The sequence below is a fragment of the Triticum urartu genome, chromosome 6 (assembly GCF_003073215.2).
Source record: "Triticum urartu cultivar G1812 chromosome 6, Tu2.1, whole genome shotgun sequence".
In the NCBI taxonomy this organism is placed as follows: domain Eukaryota; kingdom Viridiplantae; phylum Streptophyta; class Magnoliopsida; order Poales; family Poaceae; genus Triticum; species Triticum urartu.
In genome coordinates, this window is record NC_053027.1 from 293,397,792 (window position 1) to 293,407,849 (window position 10,058).

General features: G+C 47.9%; 1 long non-coding RNA gene across 2 annotated transcripts; it reads left to right on the forward strand.

The window, feature by feature from the left end:
• The first annotated feature begins 1,681 nt into the window (after positions 1-1,681).
• Positions 1,682-5,463, forward strand: LOC125513290. Of its 2 annotated transcripts, none has more exons than XR_007285850.1 (2): positions 1,682-4,256; positions 4,972-5,463. It is a non-coding gene; the product is annotated as an uncharacterized LOC125513290 (long non-coding RNA). The 2 variants fall into 2 exon arrangements; XR_007285851.1 differs by having other exon boundaries at positions 5,118-5,463.
• Positions 5,464-10,058: the final 4,595 nt, after the last annotated feature.

The window sequence follows — 10,058 nt, forward strand, 5'->3', positions numbered from 1 at the left end:
GCACAAAGAGTGCCAAGGCCGAGGCCCAGAAGGCCCTCCAAGAGGTCGACACGATGAGGAAGATAGCGGCGGGTAAGGCTTTTTATATGCAAAGCAAGCATGTAAAAGTAAAATTACCGATTACTTACCCGGATCCAGAGCTCTTCACGAGCATTCGCAGATTTTCCCCGCAGTGTGTCCGATACCGCACAATTTTACCAGGCCGAGGACGGAAGCTCGACGAAGAAGCTGTCCTGGTCTCAGTATGCGGAGGCCGAACATCCGTTGCCAATGAGCGACCAACTGAAGTAGATGGTCGAGCTACATAAGGCGGCCGATCAGGCCATGAAGAGCTTCATAGTCCGGCTATGGCCTGGCGACGCCCTTCCGAACAGCTTCTTCAGCCTGGTGAGGCGGCTTGTGGATGCCTGCCCGCGGCTGGAGGTCGTCAAGCGATCCGTCTGCATTGAAGGTGCACGCCGGGCTTTCGCCCGTGTGAAATTGCAGTGGGTCAAGCTAGACGCCGTGAAGCTGATTAAGGATGGGCCGCCAGAGGGCAAGGAGCACCGCCACCCCGAGATGTACTACGAGGGTGTTCTGCCGGGTGCCCATCTTATCGCGGACGAGTGTTCGAAAGATGTAATATTTGAGTAAACTTTCTCATTTTATCCTGTATTTATGAAAACTTGTTTCATATGCGCTATGCAACGCTTGTTTGAATTTAAAATATTACCTTCTGTTTGGCCGTTTATCCAATTTGATAGATGGCTAGTCCTCGGCTTCTGCCCCCATGCCACGAGTGCTGGGGTGTTCGGGATAAACCTGAGCACTCTTGTTCCCATATTTGGGTCCTTCGAGGGAGGTGCTCAGCACAACGAACAAGGCAACCGGACTAATAATGCTTTATCACTCTCACTTAGCCATAGAATTCTATAATTTTAAATTTTGGCGAAGCCCCTGGTATTTGGAAGGCCGAATACGGGGCGCGATACACGCCTGTAAGCCGGACAGGGTCGGCCCTTCGCCCTAAGCGGCATAAGTCTTTGGGGACTCGAAAAACCTCGCCGAACAGCGACCAGTCTCTCGCCTTATCATGACAGTCAGTTTTAGCTTTCTCTACTGAGGTGCTCAGCCCGGCAAAACCGGGGCACAATCGCAGTAGTTCTCCTAGCGCTAGCTTAGCCGATGGAGCGGAACGTAAGGTACCAAAACATAGGAGCCGGGCAAACCCAACATTTGACCAAAGACATGATTCGGAGATGATGCATATAATGCTATAAGTTCGGGGTGCCGCACTTGTGAAAGTGTTCGGACTTTTCACACCGCATTGTGGGGTACGTAAGCCCCTGGTGTATTAGCCGTACCAGAGTGTACGGTTGCAAGGCGTCATTACACTACACTACAACCTTTGATTTGGGGCAATTAACTGCCGGGAGAAATAGCATCATAAGGGAAAATTATCTGCCGGGAATCTATTAACTGCCGGCAGAAGTACCCAACGATGTATAAACTGCCGGCAGAAGTAAGACAATAAGGGCATGCACACTGCCGACAACAATGCCCACTTTTAAGGGCATAATATCTGTCATCACAACTAAACAATGACATATTAACTGCCGGGGACTAGATGTGGGGCCAAACAAAAACTATCAATACTAACGTGGGAGAGCGCGCGAGGGGCAAAAGTTTACGCTCCAAATATACTCCTAAACAAAAATCCCCAGTCTTTGACTCACACCAAAATCCCCAAATCAGCCGCCTGACCTAGCCTCCTCCTCGAGCACCCTTCCCCCCCGCCGCCGCCTACCCTCCGCAGCTGCCGACCGCCTACCCTCCGCAGCTGCCGACCGCCTACCCTCCGCCACACCTGAGTGCCACCTCCCTCCCTGACCACGCCGCCCTAGTGCCATCCATCCCAGACCACTCCCCCGAGCACCCTCCGCCGCCCCGACGACCATTCGCCACCAGCCCCGCCGCTCCCTGGAGATCCTCCATCGAGCAGCGCCGTCGCTTCCAGGAGATCCAGCCCGAGAAGCGTCGCTGCTTCCAGGAGCTCCTGGCACGGGCAGCGTCGCTGTTTCCAGAAGCTCCGTCCCGCCACGTCTTCGTCCTCTCCCCCAAGAGCGCCGACTACATCCTCTCCCCCGAGCAGATGCCGCTTCTGCGTTCTTTCACACGAGCAGTGCCGCGTCGACTACATCCCGGTCTCCTCTACTTCCTCACCCCAACCCGTGAGATTTCTCTTTGTCCTATGAGTTTTATTAGTCTCAGGTGTGTATTCTGTGATGTGTGATCTGTGGACAGAACAAGGGCTATAGTTTTTGATAATTTCTTGAATCATTAGATAAAAACTACTTACAATAGAGTTTAAAGAAATAAGGCAAAGATAGTAGACTCCAATATGAATGAGGTTTAATTGAATCATCGGATAGAAAGTGAGGTACTGAAAGTAGATCATAACCACATGTGTAGGCGTTTCAGCATTCAGTCTATTACTTGCATCTTAGGATTTATGTGATGCAGATTGCTCTGTACTTTTATGAGCAAGTCAGTGTTATTACAAGCTACAGCCTTTTCAGTTAAAGCTAGATCAAGAAAAGCAAAGTGGCACGCTCTGCCTCTAAATTTTATTTTCCATAGTCAATAAATTACAAGTGGCTAGTACCTTTAATAACATGAATGCAGATTTTGTAAGCTAGCTAGGCCATAGTTACACTTCCTATCTCGGTCATACATTGGGCAAACTTTTTGTTTGGATATGTACTGCACTGGTTGTGCTCTGGAAGTCACTACAGAAAATTGTAACGATTGTGAGTTTTATTTCGAGAAGATTTGTGAACAGTTTACAGTTCTAGGGCAATTGTTTGGGTATCTCAAAATGTGGCATATAGCTTGGATGATACTGTATCATGTGCAGAGTTCTAAGCCCTCTATTCTAATTTCTTGATTTCTTCCATAGTTTAGGTATTAGTATTACTGCTTAGATGTGATGTGAACAAGAACTAATGTGCCATGCCCACTCACGCCCGGTGCACGTATAGCTTCAGGATATGAATGTGATTATCCGAGGATCCATGTTGCTTAAATTCTTTCATTTATCATGGTTGTACCATTGATTTGGTCCCTCAATTTGTATGTTAAATTATGTAATTGGTCTTTGTCTCCTTTGAGAAGCGCGCCTCCTCCTCATCCTCTCCACCAAGCAGTGCTGCTTTGACTACGTCGTCTGCCCTGGGTAGCACCTCGTCTACATCCTCGCCCAAAACTGCACCGCCTACGTCCTCTGCTTCACCGCCTGATCAGCCCTGCCTCCTCTCCTTCTCAACCGACGATGAGATTTCTTTGCTATTTCTATCATTCATCCCTAGTAATCGTGTAATGGGCCCTGCTATGGTGTTGAAATTTTGCGGCTAACCTCGATATCTTAATTCTCTTCATGTTCACTTGATTAATTCAGTGCATGCTAAACTATTTTTATGCGAGTTCTTGTGATAAGTACTGCATTGGAATACGTTCTTTGCCAAAATGTAGAGCATGTAGACAATTTTGTGTACAACGAGAAATCTATGTGCCTCTCCAATGATTTTTTTACCAAATGGTACATTTTGAATACTTTATTGGATTATAGATGACATTGTTGCCCATACTCTGCTTAGATGATGCTAGACTCGTTGTTTGCTTTATGACAAGTTCTTGTTCAGGCCATTCTGCAGAAAGCCCTTTATATTTGACCTAAATCCTTTCAGTAAATAATCCTTATATGCATCTAAATTGGTACAGCTTGAAAGAAACTAAGCGTACACTTTAAAATTATCTGAATTTGTATCAGACTGAAACAGTGCAGCCTGTTGTTTGTATCGGTGTTGCCCTTTTCATTATAACTGGTTCATAGTTTTCAAGTTTGGTTCGTAATGACTGGTCTTTCAAAAAACTGAGCGCACAATCCAGTGAGCATCCAGTTTCTTGTTCGCTAAATGCACAACATACAAAAACTAAACAATGGCTTATCTATGGACTGAAGTTGCATGATTCTGGTACTAAGCCGAGAGCAGACAGAGATCAAGGCTCTTCTAATAGTGTGTATTCAATGGATTGAACGCAGGCAAGCTACCAAAGAAAAAGAGAAAGATGCCGAGGTCCTGCGGTGGCTAGGGTTGTGCGCACTGGTGTTGCCTATGCGAGCGACACGGGGTGAGCAACTAGGAACCAAAAGATGCCGACAGTATTGAGTAGTCAGATCAGCAAACCTGTGTTGGTAGTTCCATCACTGAAACGAGGTACCATATGGATCTAGTAGATAATCCAGATTTTTTTATCTTTCGCGAGATTTTGTGCTAATGTGTGATCCAGAATTTGGACGCATATCAATTGTTTGACCCACGTGCTAGAAGGATCTGGTGTAGTTTGTTTAATCAATGCTATACCAGTTTACATGTACTTCTAAATTTTTCATCGGCTGTACTTGCATATTGGAATGAAGGTGCTAAACTCTAGCAACTCATACATTTTACTTCTTTATTTCTGTAAGTTGTGCCTTTTGGATTTTGAAAGTTGTCAATGATTACTTAGAATCAAAGCAATGCTACTTTTACTCCCTCTGAAAAAAATGCTACGTGTACTCACTTTGTCGGGCGTTATACTCTATAGATAAGTGTAGTATCTTGCAGATTGTTATGATGATGGCTTGAAAACTTATTTCTGGGTAATTAGAGAAATGAACCGCTAAACTGCATCTCATAGATAAACACTAATTTACTGTCTTACCCGAGTGAGTTCCTAAGTATAAACATGCTATGCTTGCCATGCAGTTTTGGGGAAAAAGGAAGCATCTCATGTGTACAAATTATTTGACCTTGCATTTTACTGCTTAGTATTTACTACATATCCAGAATTGTACTTGGAAGTGTCAAAGTGTGTCATTTATAATCATCGGTAGTAATATTGCTATAGATATATACACACACTGAAAGTCTGAAATATATTCTACAAAAGGTACACCTGTAGTTTGTCACGAGCTTGCCAAGCTTGTAAGTTTTGTCACGAGGAGGAGATTGTTAGAATGCTACAGAACTTCTACTACATGATAGTAGTTGGACCAGTCAACTAGGATGCCTACATGATGTTTCTTGTATTCATAGCAACAACAGAATCATGTGGGGCGAGGTTAAGCTGTGATCTTCAAAACATTGCAAGTTTGGTGACTCTTCTGCGAGAGACATGTGGCCCTCTTTGAAGGATGCAGTTTCACAGGATGGTGGCGAGTCAGTTATTCACAAGACATCTAATAAAGCCATCCAACAAACGGCTGCGAACGAGCAATTTGTCTTCCTGAACATGGCTGTAGCTGTGCGTCAAGCTCAAACCATTTGTTTATCTTAGTTTGAACAAAAGAAATCTTATTGTCTTATGTAAATTCTGTTTACCGATGTAGTTGGATGCTACCAAATGGATCTTTGAATGTTGAAATACTGATGTTTTGAGTCATTATGTGTTTGAGATCCGGTACTGAATATTGAGTCAATTCCTGTATGAATAGAAATAAAAAGAACTATATATGCTACCGTATGCTACCAGGATTAGGAAAACTACCGGGGTAAGTAAAAGTCAAGGGCAGACTATCTGCCGGGGCACTATTGTAACTGCCGGCAATTAGTTTACTGGCATATACTTCTATCTGCTGGGAAAACATCGCTTCCTGGCAGTGGTATTGCCGGGAGATCTGTATCTGCTGGGAGATCTATTTCCCGGCAGTCGTTCTTGTGGCAGTTCTATCTGCCGGGAGAAACTTTGTCCTGGCAGTTTGCCTGCCCTCTTAAGGGCATTCTCCCGGCAGATTACATGCCATTGCATTCGTGTTGTGGTGTAGTGTTAATGAACACAAAAATGCAATAATAGTCGTAATGCCATGCATTGTTTATTAAAAATTGCGTTATAGCAGAGTGATACAGATAGTGCGATAAGAAAAGAGTAGGACTATGTCCCTTCCAAGGGCAAGCTGAGGACTGATATTAAATTGAATATTTCACTCATTACTGTGATCAACCTGGGAATTCCGTGGTATAACGTAGCTATCTGCCTCCTTAGTTGCTGCATCATGTGTTCGGCAATAGTGCTGCCGGACAGTGTTTCCAGAGATTAAGGTCCTGAAAGAAAAAGAAATGTAACCTAACGGGAAGCCCCTAGTGCGATTTAGGCCGCGTTTTGGGGCGTGCCGTAGTTGTGCCCCCCTCCCCACCTGTGCCCATGGTATTTTTAATGCGTAATTATGTACGCGCGGCACGAGCATCGCCGCTGGGCTGGGATTGGGGTGGCCGCCGTATTGCTACGCGAGCTCAGATCGCGCCAGGCGGTCTATTTGCCGATTGCCCCGAGCGCGCTTGAAGGTGTCCGGATTTTGAAGCGCCGAACTGGTTGATTGCCTTGAGAGGCTGCTTTGCGCTTCTGCTGCGAGGGCCGCGGTGTGCTCCTCTATTCGGAGAGAGCGCTCTCTGTTTCCATTGACTGTAATAACTCCGCGAGGTCCTGGCATCTTGAGCCTGAGGTATGCATAATGCGGTACTGCATTGAATCTAGTGAATGCGGTTCGCCCGAGCAGCGCGTGATAACCACTGCAGAACGAGACTATATCGAAGATTAACTCTTCGCTTCGGAAGTTATCCGGGGATCCGAAGACCACTTCCAGTGTAATTGAGCCTGTGCAATGGGCCTCTACACCTGGAATGACGCTCTTAAAGGTCGTTTTTGTGGGTTTGATCCTTGAGGGGTCTATACCCATTTTGCGCACTATGTCCTGATAAAGCAGGTTCGGGCTTCTGCCGCCGTCCATGAGGACTCGAGTGAGGTGAAATCCGTCAATGATTGGGTCTAGGACCAGTGCGGCGAATCCGCCATGAGGGATACTAGTAGGGTGGTCCCTGCGATCGAAGGTGATCGGACAGGAGGACCAAGGGTTAAACTTTGGGGCGACTGACTCCAACGCATATACGTCCCTGAGAGCACGCTTCCGCTCCCTCTTGGGGATGTGGGTTGTGTATATCATGTTCACCGTCCTCACTTGCAGGGGAAACCACTTCTGTCCTCCAGTGTGCGGCTGCCGGGGCTCCTCCTCGTCATCGCTATGCGGTCCCTTGTCCTTGTTTTCGGAAATTAACTTGCCGGCCTGCTTGAACACCCAACAATCCCTGTTGGTGTGATTGGCTGGCTTGTCTAGGGTGCCGTGTATTTGACACAAGCGATCGAGTATACGGTGCAAGCTGGACGGACCCGGCGTACTTTGTTTCAATTGCTTTTTCTGCTGACCGGGTTTAGAGCCTTTGAATCCGGCATTGACTGCCGTATCTTCAGTATTTTCGCTGTTAATGCGGCGCTTATGCTTGTTGCGACGTGACCTGCTATTGCCGTTCTTGGTATCTGAGGTACCATGGTTCTTTGATATATTATTACTGCGAGCAAGCCAGCTGTCTTCTCCCACACAAAAGCGGGTCATGAGCGTCGTGAGAGCTGCCATAGATTTCGGCTTTTCCTGACCAAGGTGCCGGGCTAGCCACTCGTCTCAGATATTATGCTTGAAAGCCACTAAGGCCTCCGCATCCGGACAGTCGATGATTTGATTTTTCTTTGTAAGGAACAGAGTCCAGAATTGCCTAGCTGATTCTTCTGGCTGCTGAATTATGTGGCTCAAGTCATCGGCGTCTTATGGTCAGCCATAAGTGCGCTGAAAGTTGTCGAGGAATGCGGCTTCCAGATCTTTCCAACAGCTAATGGAGTCTGCTGGCAAGCTGTTAAGCCAATGCCGCGCTGGTCCTTTGAGCTTTAGTGGGAGGTATTTGATGGCGTGTAAGTCATCGCCGCGGGCCATGTGGATGTGGAGAAGGAACTCCTGAATCCATACTGCGGGATCTGTTGTGCCGTCATATGATTCAATATTTACAGTTTTGAAACCTTCTGGGAATTGATGTTCCATTACTTCGTCTGTGAAGCATAAGGGGTGTGCGGCGCCTCTGTATTGGGCTATATCTGGACGCAGCTCGAATGGGTCTTGCCCGCTGTGTTCGGCCCGGCCGGATTTGCTATTACTGTATCCGGCGTGACGTTTGTCGTCTCGTAGAGTGGTGCGCCCTCGTGATCCGTAGATCGATCTTGAATGCTTTGCCTTGTCTTCCAATATGTCTCGCAGGTCTGGCGTATCTCCCCATGCCTTTTTATTTGAATGGCGTTGGGGTGGAGGCTGAGCTTTTGGCTGGAATGCCTCTCTATCGCGGCCACGAGGTGGCCGATCAGCCGTATCATACGCTTCTTCCTCCAGTCGGGGTAGTAACCTGCGCCTTGGGTAACTCTTGGAGGGGCACTCGAGTTTATATTCCTCGGCCGCGAGGACTTCAGTCCATTTTTCAGCTAGCAGATCTTGATCAGCTTGAAGCTGCTGCTGCTTTTTCTTCAGGCTATTTGCCGTGGCCATGAGCCGGCGCTTGAAGCGCTCTTGTTCGACGGGATCCTCTGGGACGGCGAATTCATCGTCGCCGAGGCTTGCCTCGTCTTCGGAGGGGGGATGTAATTGTCATCCTCCTCCTCTCTGTCTGCCGCTCTCTCAGGAGAGCTGGCTCCTTCATCCTCCTGCTCTAAATCTTGCTGGAGGGGTTTGTTGTTTTCTTCGGCACCATCCGGAGTGTTATTATCTCCTGTGCCGGTATCACCACTTTTGCTTTGGCGGGACTTAGAACGGCGCCGCTGACGTTGGCGTTTGGGTTGCTTCTTGGAGGGGTCATCCTCCGCTATCCCGTCGCTATTGCCTTCTTTGGGTGTATCCACCATGTATATGTCGTATGACGAGGTGGCTTTCCAGTGCCCTATAGGTGCTGGTTCATGTTTGTCTACAACATCGTCGTCCATACCGTCGATGTCTTCGGAGTCGAAGTCGAGCATGTCGGTTAAATCATCGACAGTGGCTACGAAGTGGGTGGTGGGTGGGCTTCGAATTTCTTCGTCGTCCGCATCCCAATCCTGTTGGCCATAATCTGGCCAAGGCCCTCCTGACAAAGAGAGAGACCTTAGTGAATTCAGAATGTCGCCGAAGGGCGAGTGTTGAAAGATATCTGCGGCGGTGAATTCCATGATAGGCGCCCGATCAGATTCGATTGGCAGGGGCGCGGATGGTTAGGAGTCCGGAAAAGAGTCCGGCACCTTGGAGTGACGGGCTACGCAGAGGTTTAGGCTGGTGTTCGGCTCGATCGCCGTTGAGACTGCAGCCCCTGAGGCGGTGTCTAACCATCCGTCCTCAACTGGCGCAGTTGGCTCCAAGATGAGGGTCGGAGCTGATGCGGGCGCAGCTTCTAGGGTACTATTCGGCGGCAGAGCTAGGTCATACCCATCGCGACAGTGCAGTGCGCCCGGTTGTGGCTCGAATCCGTCGAAGATCAAGTCTCCGCGGATGTCGGCCGTGTAGTTCAAACTTCCCAATCTGACCTGATGGCCAGGGGCGTAGCTTTCAATCTGCTCCAAATGGCCAAGCGAATTAGCCCGCAATGCAAAGCCGCCAAATACGAAGATCTGTCCGAGGAGAAAAGTCTCACCCTGGACCATATCGCTATCGATGATAATAGGAGCCATCAAGCCTAATGGCGATGACACAGAGGAACTCTCAATGAAAGCACCAATGTCGGTGTCAAAACCGGCGGATCTCGGGTAGGGGGTCCCGAACTGTGCGTCTAGGCCGGATGGTAACAGGAGGCAAGGGACACGATGTTTTACGCAGGTTCGGGCCCTCTTGATGGAGGTAAAACCCTACGTCCTGCTTGATTAATATTGATGATATGGGTAGTACAAGATTAGATCTACCACGAGATCAGAGAGGCTAAACCATAGAAGCTAGCATATGGTATGATTGTATGTTATGGTTGTTGTCCTACAAACTAAAACCCTTCGGTTTATATAGACACCGGAGAGGGTTAGGGTTACACAAGGTCGGTTACAAAGGAGGAGATATCCATATCCGTATTGCCTAGCTTGCCTTCCACGCCAAGTAGAGTCCCATCCGGACACGAGACGAAGTCTTCAATCTTGTATCTTCATAGTCTAACAGT